Raw genomic sequence first — 16591 nt, forward strand, 5'->3', positions numbered from 1 at the left:
AAACACATAGGTATGCACACATACAAAGCGTGATGCAGAGGTAAAAACCAGAATGAACACACCGAACAATCCTCTGAATCTGATAGAGGCACACCTTCTATCATGGCTCATTCACTCACCTTTATGGTTATTATAGTCTTGTTACCATTACATTTTGGAGTGTATAATGCATGGTGGATAATCTCTCATTTCCACTTGATAGCAGCATTGTACATGTAGTTTTGTTCCACATGAAGTTGTATCACTACACAGATTTAGAGCAGCTTTATGTTAAGTATTGTTAAGAGTTTGACCTGTTACATAATACCAACAAAATTAATGGAAAATAAAACTATTACGGCCTAATACCACTTTGCTTTTGGCCAACTCTTACAAATAAGAGCAAATATTGTGCTATTCATTAACAGAGCTTGAAAAAAAAAAAGAGAAAGAAACCATTAGCATTAAGCTATTTTATTACTTTAATACTGAATTCATTACTTCAGACCAACTGTAACCTGTTATGCATTGTCTTAATGACCTGTTCTTTTTACTGAATGTTGACCTGAAAAGAAATTGTGATGTTTAAGTGCCACAACCTCTATGTCTAGGAATCTTAATTATATGTTAGTGTATAGCAGATCCCCTACAGAATCCTGAAGAAACATTTTCTATAGGTATTCTGAAAATTATACTAAAAGCCACCATCTCAGCTTCAGATGGAAAAAAAGAGTCATGTTTACATGGACAAATTAGATATCCAGCAACTCCCTCTACTGGTTACTAAATGGAGCTGTTATATGGAAGAAGGAACATTTTCATAGCAACATTCAAAACTGTCAAGAAAACATGTAGAGAAAAATACACCACTGCTAGCAGGAAAGTCTATGACCACTTTCCCAATAGAATATCAGTCCTACAAAAAAAAGATCAGATCAGGTAAAAAAAACAAACCCCTCATGTGCTGCAGTGGAAGCTCTCAGAGGCAAATTATAGGAATCTAAACTATAGAAAAACCATGTGTAAGTGAAGCATGGAGGTAACTAATCTACTAATCCACACTATAAAGTCCCCAAGCATCCATTGTACTGTTACTAGCATTAGCTTCAGGATACAACTGTACCTGTTGTGGTCAGTGAAGAACGTCAGATGTTTTCACGAGGTCAGAAATAATCAACACCAAACATGAATGGGTGATTTCCTTTTTTTCTACTCCACAGCAGCCATGTGTCTCAGCGAGGTCTGTCTGTAAGAATGGATAATGCGTAATTTCCCCTTGTAAGCAGACACAAATGAGCTTTATCATCTGTTGGTGGCTTTGCGTGTGTCAGTAGAGGAGATTATTTGTCTCCAAGAGAAGGTGTAGCACTGAGTAAAGCAGAAGCGAGGAGGGCTATTGGTTCAAAAGTGCAGCATGGCCACACACAAAAAAAAACACTGGCAAGGTTTGCACTACCTGCCCCAATATCAAAAACAGATGGATGAAACTACCAGTGTATGAGGATCTGAAGACAGAAAAATACTGAAAGTTAGAATCAAGATGGGTATTAATCAACAACTGTCTCAGAAAGGTCAAAGATTTTTCAGAATCAAATTTAGTTTCTTGGATTCAGAGGTTCCTGAAACAAACACCTAGACACACAGAACTTCTCTGAATAGTTAGTTCATTGAAAAGCTGCCAGCCTTGCTCCTTTATTATTTTCAAATACTCTACATATATGATACTGTGACAGACCAAAAGAGGCAAAAATAACTGAATGACTCTTGTTGCTACAATACAACATTAAAGTGCATGTTATTTGTATTTTGAAGAATCTGTAGTCTGTGACACCAAAGATAGCAGATATTGGAGCCTACAAAAAAAAACAATAGGACGTTGACATACTGTTATCTCTCTTTACAGGTGACAGGTAATATTTAAAGTCAGTCCAACCTCACATGAATCCATCATTGAACAGGCTATGGTTGGCAGAGGAGGTGACTGCTTTCCAAGCAGTAGTAAATCCCTTACACCCAGATGTATGGTAAAAAAAAATGAAGCCTTATAACACTGATTTTAATTCAGTTCACTCGCATCTTTATGTAATTTATATAAAGTCTCTGCAAGGATCAATCTAACAGTATCTCCTCGAAGCACACAGTGTACCACAAACCACTGACTGGTGCCTTTAGAACATGTAATGCCCAACTTCAGCCACAAGATGGCGCTCTGTACTACTGTATGTTCAGGGAATTCGTGCCTAACACTGGTCATGGGGTCACAGTGTGATTGTAAGAACTGCTTTTGTGCTTTAATTCTCTCAGGTTGTCTTGATTCATCAGTACAAAAAGACGCCACAAGCAGAAATCTGCAAAATCAGCACAAACAGAAAAGGTGCACTGGTTCCCAGACTCAACATTGTGTTTGGGGCTCCTGCTTTGCATCAAGATCAATTTACCATCAGTTGTTTTACTTAATAATTTGTAAATGTCTTGTGTGACTAATTTCATCACTTAAGCCAGATGGGAGAAGGCCAACAGCTGGGAAGCAGGTTAAGTTGAAACCACTTCCACATGTGATACTCTGGAAGGAGACACCGTTCATGTGAGAGGACATGTTTCACTTTGTGCGTTTCAGCCGAGCTGTGGAAGACCGTCTTTGTTCCTGTAAAGTGCTTACAGGCACCACCCCTGACAAGGAAACCCAAACATTTAAATGGAACAAGCATCCTGCAGAAACCTGCGGGCGAAAAACACCAAACAAAGGCAATTATGTCTGCTTTTGTTTGCGTGTGCGCTGGTTTTTATCAAGGTGATCTACAGTGACCTGCGGTAACAAAACAATAAAAGTTGTGTGTTCTTGACTTGGTGAACAGCCAGTGTTACTCCTGGTTGTTAAGGAAACGAACTACACCCTCACCTGAGACCTTGGTGCTTCAGGTGTGTTCAGTCCCTCAGTACTGCAGGGGAGGACAAACACACGCTGCTGATAACAACACGTACACAGTTCCTCAGATAGATTAAAAATGGATGGATGGATTACAGAAACACTACATTACATGTGTAGAGGGAGATAACATACCACAAGGATGTGTGTGTCCTGACATTTCATCTCTCTCAACAGACCAAACACTGGCTGAAGTTAAGGGCAGGAAATAGTATTTAGTGGTTTGTTATGGGTGGGTCATGTTGGGACATGTCCTCTTAGCTCTCTGCGTGTCCATGGGCAGTGGTAGCACCTCAAGCTCCCCACATAATAACCACTTACCAGACGTGAAACAGTAAAAACTTGATTTTTATGTCTCAAACCCAACAAAAGGACTTATTGAAGAATAGTGGAACAGAGCCCTGAATATCAATCCAAATCAGTCTAACTGCTGACATCGTTAACTTACGATTTAAAGCCAGACTCTAAGACTCTTTGAAAGATGGATCACAATCATCTTCTTATCACACATGGAAACTTGAATTCATAATCAACAAAACGCACTTCAACACACTCAGGCATTTGGCTGCCACTGCCTAACTTGCTCTGGCATGACCAGCAGCTTATGGTGGCTAATGATAGCATACAACTTTAGATAGATATGCCGGTGTAAATTACATTGTGGAGTCAGTTTGCTGACTCTTGTCTGCTTGTGCTACTTTTACACTACATTTTAGTGTTTACCATTTTTCTATAATTGTCACTTACGGCTGCATTTCCTTCTGATCAGCAAAATATTAAAGGCTGAAAATATAAAAAACTAATTGCAACTAAAAACCTATTTCTTATTTTCTAGTGATATCTCAGATTATGTCTTGGCACCTTTTTAAATGCCTTTTAAATGTTGTTGAACATATTACACCGTACATATTGTCTCCTTTTTACACCAAACCTGCTAACTGTTTATACTGCATAAAACCTGAATGAACTTATTTTATGATATACTGTTTATTGGTTGTGTCCATGCATTACAGATTTGTGTTATATTACTGACATGTCTGCATGCATTCAAACTGTACAATTTATTCTTGGTTATATTTGTTTATGTTTATATTACAGCTACTGTAAATGAACTTTTGCTATTCTTTGCACTGTCTGGTCGAATGCCAAACTGCAGTTTGTGTGCAGTGCCAATAAAATCTAATCCAACAGTCTAATCCTCTAGTGACTGTATATGACAATATGACAGCCCACAAATGTTTGCTGTATTGCAGGAAAATGGTCTAAACCTTGTAACTTTGCAACTGAAGACGCACAGGAAGATAAAAGCTGATTCTGGCAACATCCATGAGCTGGAAATGCAGCACAGGTCTTAACTCTCCTTATCAGGGTAAAAATGACATGGGTTCTTCCTGCCAAAATAATCATTTTGTTCTTTAAACCTGTCTTCATGAGGTAATGAACGTTACAAGTGTGTAAACAATATGAGGGAAAGCCCCCTGTGGGTCATGTCTCAGAGCTGCAGGGCGTGAAGTCTCACTGGAGTCCAATGGTGTCAGAAAAAGGATGTTTACAAGGTCTGGGGCTCAGGAGGGGACAGAATGGGGTGAAGGGTAAAATTGCATAGCCAGGCATGTGGAGCAGCAGGTCCTCCTGAAGGTTACGGCTTATGAGGATAACACCGATGATAAGGCATATGTTTAGAGGAGTGGTCTCTCTGTACTACACTGTCAGCACAAAACGGATTTTAGGGAAGTAGACAGGAAAGAGGCGCGGCAGACTATAGGTCCGTTTGTGGCTAACAACTTCTCTGGTCAACACCAGAGCACACTTGTGCACACCCAGCTCTGTCTGCTTCTGCTCACAGACTGGTTCATTGCACACCACTTGAGCAAAACTGTTCCTGGAAACCCGTCCCCAGGGAGAAACGCATTCCACGAATGTCCTGCTTGGAGCAGCTAATCGGCTGGCCCGTTTATATATCTCTATTCTGCTCCTCAGTGAGCACATGCTGGCGTAAGGCATTTTCAAGATTGACCTGGGGCCCACACAAAGGTTAACAGGGAATCCATATGCTGCAGTGGGGCTGTAAAACAGCAGCTCCCTTGACCTGCAGGAAGTTACTCCAACCACTAACGCCATTTCACAATATGTCATACTGAACTGAACAGTGGCTCCTTCCTTTGATCAGAGAAGTTTCATAGATTTGACTGCAGTGTCTGTGCTGTCAGGGGGGAAATCACATAAGCCCTTCCCCTGCAGATCTTTCTCACTGGAGGTGGGGGTTTTGAGTCCTGCGCTCAGCTGCGTAAACTTCCAGAATCAACTTATTGTCCAACATCCAAACAACCAGATGTGGGATTCACAGTGAAAAGCCTTCTTTTCCTCATGCTTTCCCTGACCTCTTAATGGACTGATATGTGATCAAAGAAATATCTGGACTGCCCGGCAATAACACTCTGAGGATGCAACATGGAAACAGACAGCTAGACAGACAAAAAGCACAGAACTGCTGATCAACACTTTCGCACCAGGAACCAAAGCCACATGATACAGTTTTCTTGAACGTTAGACGACAACCACGGTTTGATAGCTAGATGTAAATGAATGTCAGAATCAGATGTAAACAAGCAAAATCAATAGCTATTGCCATGTTTGATTACTAACTGCTGTGAGCAGGATTACTGCGCATTACCAGCCAAAAACAGTCAATATTTTCAGTGCTTCATCTGAGCCACAGGCTGTTGTTAATGCTATGCTAGCTCTGGATAATCCCCAGAGATGCTTCTATGACTGGGTCATACATAAAACACAGTATTATGTGGCATTAGAAAGTCATGAGCTTGGACTATTCCAGACTGTTCCAGTCTCAAGTGACTAGAACATAAAGGCACTGCAGACGTGTATATGCTAAATACTTGGAGGCACCAAAGCACATGGATGTGGGTTAGTGTGCTAGATCAGTGTAAAGTGCTTTTTCATTTGGATTAGTTGTTTGAACAAATTATCAAATAAACTTTACTGAAGTTTTTATGGAAGTTTTGATGTGTCCAAACTAAAAGCTCTAAATAACCATCTTCAGCTGAGTGAGACAAACTTTTCAACAGCTGAATTTAGTTTCATATAATAATAATGTCAACTGACAAATACTGAGAGTGAGATAAACAGACTTTTTCTGATTCACTTGGAAGACCAACATGAAGTGTGTGAATACATCATAGGCATTTTCACAACTGCCATCATTAAATATAATCAAATTGCAGCAATAATGATTGTGTTCACACTACCACTGTAAACATGATAATAATAGTTTTAGAACACCTCCATTTTTCCAGCTGTTACTGATATTTACACAGTCTAATGTCTCACTGTTTCTGAAATTAAAGCATAGAGCAAATAAATAAAAATATTCAAATCATGAAACCTTAAATCCTAAATTTGAACACATTCAGTAGCTGGTTTAATTTGGAGACTGTACTGGTCTTCCATCATTTGAAGCCACCTTCCTGTTCTTTTCTTCTAATGTTTTGGCTCATTATTTTTGCTGTAGGATGAACCCCCGACCAACCATTCTGTCTTCCTTTGTTATTGCCTCTTTGTCTCCATTCTGATACAATAGTACTGCAATACACAGTGCAACCTCCTGCAGTACAATATTGTCCTAATGATGCATCAGAGGGTGTATGTACACGCAGTTTACTCTAACACAGCCTTTGTATAGACAGAGGGTTTGTAGGCCAACAACAGTTGGGGCACTTGTAGGAACTGTTTGCATCAACTTTCAGGCCTTCATTTACTTCCATTGCTGCAGGAAAGTTGTATGTGTTAACCATTTTGTTAATCTCTGAAAAAGTCCTGTTTTCTGTGAAAACATGTGATCGTTCAATTTTTGGTGACCTAAACTTTTTTTTGCTTGTTTGTTTGGTTTTATCTTGGCCAGTTCACTGTTTGCCTTTAGGCCATATCAGGTTATTCACTGGACTGAAACTGCTTACATTTCAATAAAAACTGGAAAAATGTGATTGTTTTAAACTTTTGACCGGCAGTGTATATGTTTACATGACAAGACACGGCTATGCCCCTGTGATGTAAACACCTGTGATGGAAACACACCTCCGTTAGAGAAAATTGCACTGTTAGTGTATGTTAGCAGGAAACAAAGAGTCAGTGAGGTTCTCATCTCCTCATTGATTGTCTAGAGTGTGTTACAGACCATAAAAGCCCGAGTCAAAGCAAGTCGACAAGCACCTGTCTAATCCTGCTGATCATAGCAGCATTGTCATTATCTATGGGCTCTTGCCTGTGACTGTAATTAGAACTGCCTTGGATGATCTGAAACACAGATGGTGGTGGGAGACTAAGCAAACAGCAGTAAGGTAATCGGTTGTGGCTGCTGGGGCAGACAAATCTTTAAAGTCCTGGCTAAACACTGAAATTATTGAATCTAGCCAGCCTGTACCGTGGCGTCTTTATTCTAGAGACATATTGTGAAGAAAAACCTCTTCGTCTGTGTAACAGCTATAGAAGTGAATGGCGTCTGAATCACACAAACTCATGTCCTCTTGCTGTCCATTAACCTTGTCCGCCATCATTCAGTCGTGTTGTACGTCCAGATATCTTTTAAAGCCAAGGAATTTCAGGGTCCCACAGTTATCTTGAGGTTTTAACACAAGCGTCATCCTGCTCTCATCTTGAGCACCATGTACAGGTACGCTTTTCTTAAGGTCTGTGCAAATCATATCACTTCCCTTAAAAACAAACTGTTTTCTCACACCCACACAGGAAGGAAGGGTTTGACTGAGGCAAAGCTGACATGATACAGGAACTGGTGAACAGACGCATGAAGCATCTAAAACTTCATAAAAGGGATTCATTTATTCATGATTGTTTCCTCAAAATCAGCAGTTCCCTGTTTTAAAGTTGAAACTCACCTCAGGAAAGTTCTTCACTTGCATAAGCTCAGTTCATTCTCAGGCTTGGCAACAGCAGATGACAAAACAAATTTGACTCAAGGGTGATTTACTTTCGACTGTATCACTTGGACTTCATCAACAGATTGTGTTTGTTTTTGTCTCCAAGGTCAACAAGGAACCAGCAAGCTCAAATTCTAAGTAAACATGGATGAGAAGACCTAAACGTTCTCATGCAAAGTTTAAATGTTTTCATGGCAGTTGAGGAAACTCATCCCACTGATGTGGAGTGGAGTGTGTGAAATAGTGAAAAAAAAAACTCCTTGTGTTGAGTTTGTTTATATCAGCTTTATTCATTTTTCTACACACAGATTTTCCAACGCACACACATTAGCATACTTTTATTAACTCCCCAGGAAGTTTTATTTGGCTTCTGAAAACACGCGTCGCCCCGAGGTGAACGCCTCAACCCCTGTGCTTGTGTATACAGGTGTGGTGGGTGCTATGCCGTCACATTATGGAAAGGATGAAACTGGAAAACCTCAGGCTTAACACCAAGAGCCACCTGTATGACTGGTTGCCCAGCCTGGGTGAGGCACAGTTCCCGGCTGTCAGTCTTTCTGCATACAGAAATATGTAAAGATTTACAGTACGCTACGGCAGTGCACACAAACACTTCTCCTCCAGTGTGATTTTCAGCTGCCAAAGTTTTTTTTTTTTTACTGTCGCTGACCTACATACAACATTGCCATGTCAGCCCTCAAAATCAGCCTGCCCATAGATCCTCCAGATAGGAGACTCCCAGAGAACATAGCAACAGAAACTCTCCTCCCACCTCTCTCCCCTCTCTCCCTCCCCTTAGAGCTATGCAGGCCAGGCTCTGTAGCTCCAGCCCCACTTGGCTCCAGGATTGGGGGGGAAGGGATCGAGTTAACATATGGTTTATTGTACATTGTAGGCTATGGCTTTCAGCTTATCAACAACATTGGCTCTCCTCCTGGCACAGCACTGTGCTGGATTGTCGGGCTGGAAAACTGCTCTGTACACTGTTGTATAGATTTTTATAGTTGTTTTTTTTTCTTTCAGACTGATTCATCTGCATAAACACAAATACAGCGCCCTTCAGTTTGACACTAAACTACCAGATCAATGTGCACTGGCTGAGTTACTGTCAGCTCTCACCGCCCTAGTAACAACGTGTGTAACACATACAAGTGGTAATCACATTGGCTGCAAGGACCCACAGACAGCTGGTGGAGAATGATGACTACCTGTTTTATAGCCATGTTTGCTTTGGAGGAGAATGTGTTGCTGGCACAGTTTGTGGCTCCGTTGCGTGTCTAGCAAAATGGTCCGCCACAGTTTGGTGACGCAAGGAGAGCTATTAATATCCCAGGAACGGGATGTTCTCGCTTCAGCATTGGGGTCATTCGAGGATAAACAACGTGCGTCCCCTGCAGACGGTGTCGTTTGCGGTGAGCGAAACGGCGCGCCGTGGGAGTGGAGACGCCGCAACTTCTCTCATGTCATTTCTTTCCTCCTCACCCCCCCTCACACCGGGCGCATCCCCGCGGTCCTCCTGGTTCATGCACCGAGCTGAGGTGGTGCACCGCCGGAGCCTGTGCGGAGCCTCGCCCACTTTTGAACCCGGTGACTTTAGAGCACACTCCGGTCGTAGCGGTGAAAACAGCCATGTGGTGTAAGACTATCTCTTTGGAAATCGTATGTTATGAAATTCAGCCTCGTTTTTTTTCCCCTTTGAACTCTCTCTGCACCACGGAGAATTTCAAACTGCAGCATATATATATATATATATATATATATATATATATATGCTGTACTCTATCCATAGGACAGGCCTATAGCCGTGCACAATCTCAATCGAAACCGACTAAAAGTAAAGAAAAAATGGGAAAATGTCAGAATTTGCATCAGACACTGCGCAAGTCAGAAAATTAACTGCAATGTACCTGCAAAGGGGGAATGAGGACAAATCACAAAAAGTCATGGGCGCATATGTTTATTTATGTAACCCAGTGTCTAATCAGTACAAAGTACACAAAAATGCAGTGAATCATTTTCCAAAAACCAAGCATCTTCACCGAAGTTGCTATCTATCTAACTATCTATCTATCTATCTTGATTTATCCTCTCACTCACTTTTCAAGCAAAAAAGAAACATGGATTTGCTGCTTTTGTGTGTTTTGTATTGATGTGCATTTGATATCTTTGGGGTTTAGGCTGTTGGTCAGATAAAACAGACTTGACATTAGCTTTGCTCAGGGAAATTATTACCTTATTACTTTTTTTTTAAAATCACTGATTAAATGATTGATAGAAAAGGTAATCTGCAGATTAATCAGTGATGAAAATAATCACCAGTCGCAGCCCTGTAATGTTTAACTTCAAGTCTTCAAGTCATCAAGTCAGTCTATGTCTTCAGTGTTGTGTTTCTGTGTAGACTCGAGCAGGTTCATTCTTCGTGGATGACCTGCCATACAAGTGCCTCTGTTGAACGGCCTTAGAAAAGATACCCTCATCCCTATGCCATCGGCTCAGCGAGTTAATGCAGCGCCTGCGGACTCCCCGCTGAGCTGAATGGTGTATTTCAGATTCAGTTCTCCTCACCAGTGCCTGCGAGGCACATCCCTCTCCAGCTACTGCACTGATCAATGCTTTCTGAATAGGGCCACTACTGACCAGCAAATGGGTGCAAAAACAAAACTGTGTCCGCTTCACTTTGCTCTTTTGAGCTGTATTGTGTGGAGTGGACAAAGCCACCACGCTGTGATGTAAAGGGACATTGATGGTAGTACATAGTCATGGCTCAGCGCAAGCCCTGGGTCAAGTGAGTGACGTGGATTTTAGCTTATGATTATGAACTGAACTGTGCATGCATGACAGTCGTCACTTTCACGTCATATGGTAGGAGTACTTGTTTTGAGGAGGCTCTTCTTCTCTCATGTTATGCAACAGACAATTCAACATGTTCTATCAATGAGTGTTGGGCAGCACTCTGTTCTTTGTGGTGGTGTGCCGGGGAGGCAGCACCAAGGCGGGGGAGGCTGGCAGGATTAACATACTGGTGAGAAAGGCTGCCTCTGTTGTGTGGCTGAACATGGATAGCCTTAAGGCAAAGGCAGAGGGAGGATGACGACCAAACTGAACTCTGCCTTCGACAACACCTCCCACCCTTCTGTGAACTGACGCAGTGACCCCCTTTCAACCTCCACCCTCTTCTTGCAAGGTGCCTTGCAGAGCACCTTTGTGCTGTCAGACTTCACAGTGCTTCCTCATCTTCCTTCCAGTCTCAACTTACGAGTTGTTTTTGAAGAAGAACATCTGCATGGCAGCATGTATACAAACTGCCGTGGTCTGCTTTTGTGGGTTAATCTGCATGCTGCTTGAACTGCGCATACGTATGCAGCTCACTGCTCATAGCACTCATGGCACATACGGCTTGAAGCAGGAGGAAACAGCTAGCCTAGCTCTGTCAGAAGATCCCCAACTCCACCTACCAGCACCTGTACAGCTCACTTATTAAAACATTATATTGTTTGTTAATCCATATACATATGACAGTATGTGGTTTTACAGGGAGTTACGTGTCAGACAACTTCCTGGTGTGTTATCATAACCGCACATACATATGCAGGTCACTGCTGCCTCATTGCACATCATTTTTTATATATGTTTCCTCAACAGTTACAGGCATGCACATGTCTGATTATGTAAGCTGTTTACACACAGCTTTTATAAAACATCCATGAGCTGCACATATGATTGTCTGACCTCGTTCGTGTCAACATGTTATATTATAAGATTTAGCCACAACATTTTGTGAAACATGCTTATTTGCCTTCTTGCTGAGAGTTAGATGGAAAGTACAATGCCATTTTCATATTTGTCTGTCAAATCTGCATAAGGCCAGGAGACAGTTAGCTTAGCTTAGCTTAAGACTTGAAGCGGGTGGAAACAGCTAACCAGGCTGTGTGTGAACAAGATCCATCCACCAACACCTCTAAAGCTCACAAATTAAAACATTGTGTTATTTGTTAAACCCATGTAAATATGACACTGTGGTTTTACAGGGGTTATGTGTCAAGGCGACTTCTTGGCTGAGCACAATGACTTATTGGAATCATTCCTGCAAATCACATGCTCAGCTAAAAAATAGTCCCACACATAACCCCGCATAAACTCCCACTTTTCCTTCTTATTTATTTACTTCTTTTACTATGTCTTTTACAATTGTTGTATAGATTATACAAAGATATATAATGTGTTAGTTAGTGAGCTTGGTTTATTTATTGGATTTTGTTACCTTGGACTGAGACAGGGTTGCTGTTTGCCCCTATTTCCATTCCAAGAATTATAATGATCTTCTCAGTGAGCTCAGCGACAAAGGCAATAAATTAAAAGGCCAAAAATACATTTTAAAAATTAAGATCCTCTCAACATACCTCTGATAGGCTTTTCAAAATCAAAAACTTAAGAATAAGTTGATTGATAAACAGCCCTTTTTTTGGATGGTAGAAATCAAGCCAGAATGGGTGTAGTGTATTTCTTCTGTGAGAGATCAGATCCTGAACCCTTTCTGAATAAAACCCAGTGGTTATTTGGGAATAGCATAGAAAAGGAACAGGGACATGTGATCTTATTTGTACAAGTCATTATTTGGCTTTCACTCTTGTCCTGGACAGTCAGCAGTCTTTTCAGCCTCCTGTTTGCACTCTGTGTGTCTAATCGTAATGTCATGACAGTAGAGTCTTGATGATAAGGACTCAATAACACTGGAACTAGTATATCCTGCTAGACAGCAGGGAGGCTGCACTTTGTTACAATAACATGTAGTTTGGACTTGTTTACTTGTTTTAGTTACACCTGACTGACTCATTTGGCCTTACGTGATTACTGCATTCACACATGCTGCATGTAATCTGCTGTTCTTTTCCCTCCTCAGTCAAAGAAACAAGGAACAATATTTTACCTGTGGCTTACTGAAACACCAGGATATGTGGTTCATTGTTGCAGAGAGACTCAGAAGGTGGGTATTAGACTTAGTACCTGCTGTTGACTTGAACATGTTTACTCTTTAACAACTATACAATATCTTCTGACTAATCCTCTTTTCTTCTATACAGGTGAAATCACAGCCTGCTTTGTAGTCATTAGTCATGAGGCCCAACTGGTAGTGTGTCACTAATTATGAGTAAGCTTTGGAGAACAACAACAACAACAAACAAGACAGACGGCATAGTAGGCCTACCGACACTTCAGCACCATATGTTCTTTATGATTTCTTACCAAGCTAATTGTAATCAGTGAATTAGTGTCTCTGATTTACTTGAAACCACAAGTTCAACCGGTATTGTTCTCATATGAGTCAATAAGAGATAAGACATATGACATTTCCAGAAAGACTGGCTCCGCACTAAAACACCCTTAAGTGCTTTATTACTTTTTCTGTTCTGATAAGAGTTGGCTCACTTTCATTTCAGGGAAAGCTGTCAAGTTGTCAGGAGTGTCCTGACAACTTTAGCACTGAATTAAAGGGAACTCCTTAGTTAATAAATGATCCAGTTTATAAGAAAAGCTCTATCATTGTGAAAAACAACAAATTAGACTTTTCTACTGGTGACCCTTTAACTTTTCCATCATCAGGTCAAATTTTTATGTGTCCAATACTTTGGTTTAAATGACTAAACTTATATCAAGCCAATAAGCTTTGTGTGTAAGGAAACGTTAGCATGCTAACACACTAGATTAAGATGGTGTACTCGGTTAACATTACGTCAGCATGTTAGCATTGTCATTGTGAGCATGTTAGCATGCTGATGTTAGCATGTAGCTCAAAGCACTCACCTTCAAGCCTCAACATGGAGTTCATGACAGCCTAATGCCTGACGCAATGTTTTACCCAAACATTGGGATCAAACTTAGGTCATAAGCCAGAGGTCTGCCTCCCGCACTGAACATCACCGCCTGCTGCAGAGAAGAGAAAACTCATCAATCTAAACCCACTTGTGGTGTTTAATGCTTTTGTAGTTTTTTGGGTTTTTTTCACAGCCTTGGGAGCCCGGCCTTGACACGCCAGGGCAGCCAGATTGTTAAAGTGGTCAGGCTGTCCTGTTCTTAAAGAGGATCTCTCCCATTACAAACAGAAGTGAAGAGGCCAATCAAATCACTGTTCCCGCCTGAGAACTTTGTGTCAGTGCCAGACACTGTGCAGTTTGGACTCTGCGCACTGGGGGAGTGGTGCTGGGATTTGGGAATGTACAAAAGGTCTCTTGAATCATCAGATTGTTGCAGCCACAGAGGGAGACGGTTCACTGTTTCCCCCTGAGAGAGATTTTTTTTTTTTTTTTTTTAAATGACCACTTCTACTGCTGCATGTTACCTTTGTAGAGGTTGAGTTGTATAAGCTGCCGCTGATTTCCTCACTGTCTCTTTTGGCCTCTTCTTGTGCTTGACACCCAGTGTGAATTGATAAACACTTGCAGTTTCTACACAGCTCTGGGAAATAACCCTGTGAAAGAGGAACTAAACCCTCTTGACGTGCTCTCGTTAGAATAGAACGCCAAAGCACCACATGAAACACAAGAACACCATGTTTTTGTGGTGAAAGAATATGTAAAATAATACAGCCAGATGGCCTTCTGAATGCCACATCGCCTTGCTCACACTGAACACTGGGAACTTTCTAGTGTGGGCTTTTGTGCACAGTGCTGAAAGTGTGCATTCATTCTCACAGGAGAGCATCAGCTGCTGCAGGAAAGCAGGTCTAATCCTGTATCAGTGGAGTGTGTGTTTATTTTTATTCTTAATTAAAGTGTTTAAATCAACTATTTTTTGTGAACTGGGCTTAAAGATGGATAAATAAAGGATGAAAAAGCTGCACTGTAGCATTGAGAACATTATGTACGAAGCAGATTTTTGTTATGTACCTTATCTGAGAAAAATGCACCCTGAAAACATCTTTTATATAAACAATGGGGCTTATTTGGTTGCATGAGGTTAACAGGGACATTAGGTGTGTCCTTGCTGCTAATCAATAGCATCAGCTGGTTTGTTTTCATCCAGGACTTTGTAACTGATGGCATGCAATTTTACTGCATGTCTGTTTTTGAAAACCTAAACTTGAAAACTAATGAAAAATTGACTTTTGTCAAATTTAATTTCCAGTTTTTTTGGAAATATGATCATACTGACTTAGCTGTAAAACTCACACCATGAAACAAGAAGCTGTCTAGTGAAGACAAAACCTTCATATCACACAGCTTTGTACCTTGACTCTTTCCTCCTCACAATGGTGTCGCTTGTCTCTGGCCTGAGGATCAATTGAAGAAGACATTGCCTGGGGTGTCTGGCTGGATTTCAGTTGGCAGAGGCCACAGAGCTGCTCGGAGGAGGGTTTCGAGGTAAATTGCTAAGTTTGCTGAAAGTAAGCCGCCATCCTCCCAAAAAAACAAGCTGTTGATTTCACATTTAGCAGAAAATTACACTTGAAAATGGATCCTAATCACCCACACATATCAGCTCCTGAATGCCATTTTTGAGTTGGCAAGGCCACATTGCAGATACGATGCCACTTTTCCATTTCTGCCTATAGTTGTGCTTCACAAAGCTCACAGTGCACTCTGGTAGGACTGCAATCCACTAAAAAGAAGGTTTAATAAACAGGTTAGACAGGAATTTGAACAACTGTGACAATTATTGCCAGTCATGTTCACACCACTATCCCTTCCTTGACTAGAATGTAATTAAAAGCCTTTGAGCGGCTGTGAGGAAGAATTATTTTCCCTGTGTGGAATCTCAGCGGGCTAAGCCAATAATTTGGCAGTTAGAAGCAGTTGAGCTCACTGCTGGTGCAGCGTCTCATTGGCCAGAGGCTCCACAGTGTGCTGACCGCTCCAAGAAGGTGACACAATAATATTCAAAGAATCGCGGACGTCTTGTTGATGATGAACTGTACCCCATTTTGCAGATTTGGCAACTCTCTTAAAATATATGTTCACCTGTGACCTGTGTGCTTTTTTTCTTTATTGTTTCCTCATTTGTGATTGGTCATTTGCATATGGAGAAGTCAGTGGCATAATGGCCTCAGCAATTCATCTCATTAAGTTACTTCATGACAAAAATATTGAACGTTCAGTGCGTAAAGAGGAAATTGCTCCTGCTACACTTATTTCCCATACATTAATATCCTTATGAAGCCAACTTATATTTTTGATAATCAATTAGCGGTAATGTATCTCAGAAAATTAATCTGCAGCCATTTTTTATTATAGTATTCATAATTATTTTCTGGTTTCTTCTTTTTCAGTGTGAGGATTTGCTGTTTTCCTCAGTTTGATAGCACTGTGAAGTGAATGGTTTGGGCTGTTGGTCAGACTAAACAGTCTGCAGACATCAGTTTACACTATGGTAAATTAGATTAAAACATTTCACTGTTTTCTGTAATTGATAATTGGAACCTTTATCTATTATAGTTTATTTTATTTCATTCAAATGGTACAAAATGTGTCAGTGTACATGCATGCAGGCTTGGACAGGATGCTGCAGCATAATCCCTCCCACCCACTCTAAAAAGAAATAAATAAATATATATATATATATATATTCCTATATTGCGCGTTTTCTTCCTGAAGGTTTCTGCAATGCATAACCCGTCTGCAACCTGTGGTGAAACTTTCAAGTAAACTCGTATTGTTCGGTGCATTTGGGGACACGCAGTGCCCAATGAATGAGCGGCTACTCCGATGATGCTGCCGAGCGCTGCCGGCCGACACGCCCC

General features: G+C 41.1%; 2 long non-coding RNA genes across 2 annotated transcripts; one reads left to right on the plus strand and one right to left on the minus strand.

Annotated features, from left to right (window-relative positions):
* Positions 1 to 514: 514 nt before the first annotated feature.
* Positions 515 to 3440, minus strand: LOC139633243 (uncharacterized). The gene is made up of 3 exons (XR_011693714.1): positions 3041 to 3440; positions 2879 to 2918; positions 515 to 1225 (listed from the first exon to the last, which is right to left on the minus strand). It is a non-coding gene; the product is annotated as an uncharacterized lncRNA (long non-coding RNA).
* A 5916-nt stretch (positions 3441 to 9356) lies between these two features.
* LOC139633255 (uncharacterized) lies at positions 9357 to 16550 on the plus strand. Its single transcript, XR_011693716.1, has 3 exons — positions 9357 to 9493; positions 12758 to 12841; positions 12939 to 16550. It is a non-coding gene; the product is annotated as an uncharacterized lncRNA (long non-coding RNA).
* The last annotated feature ends 41 nt before the right edge of the window (positions 16551 to 16591 follow it).

The sequence above is a fragment of the Trachinotus anak genome, unplaced genomic scaffold (genome assembly GCF_046630095.1).
Source record: "Trachinotus anak isolate AG129_WGS33_773 ecotype Australia unplaced genomic scaffold, CSIRO_AGI_Tana_v1 ptg000002l, whole genome shotgun sequence".
NCBI classification, from domain to species: domain Eukaryota; kingdom Metazoa; phylum Chordata; class Actinopteri; order Carangiformes; family Carangidae; genus Trachinotus; species Trachinotus anak.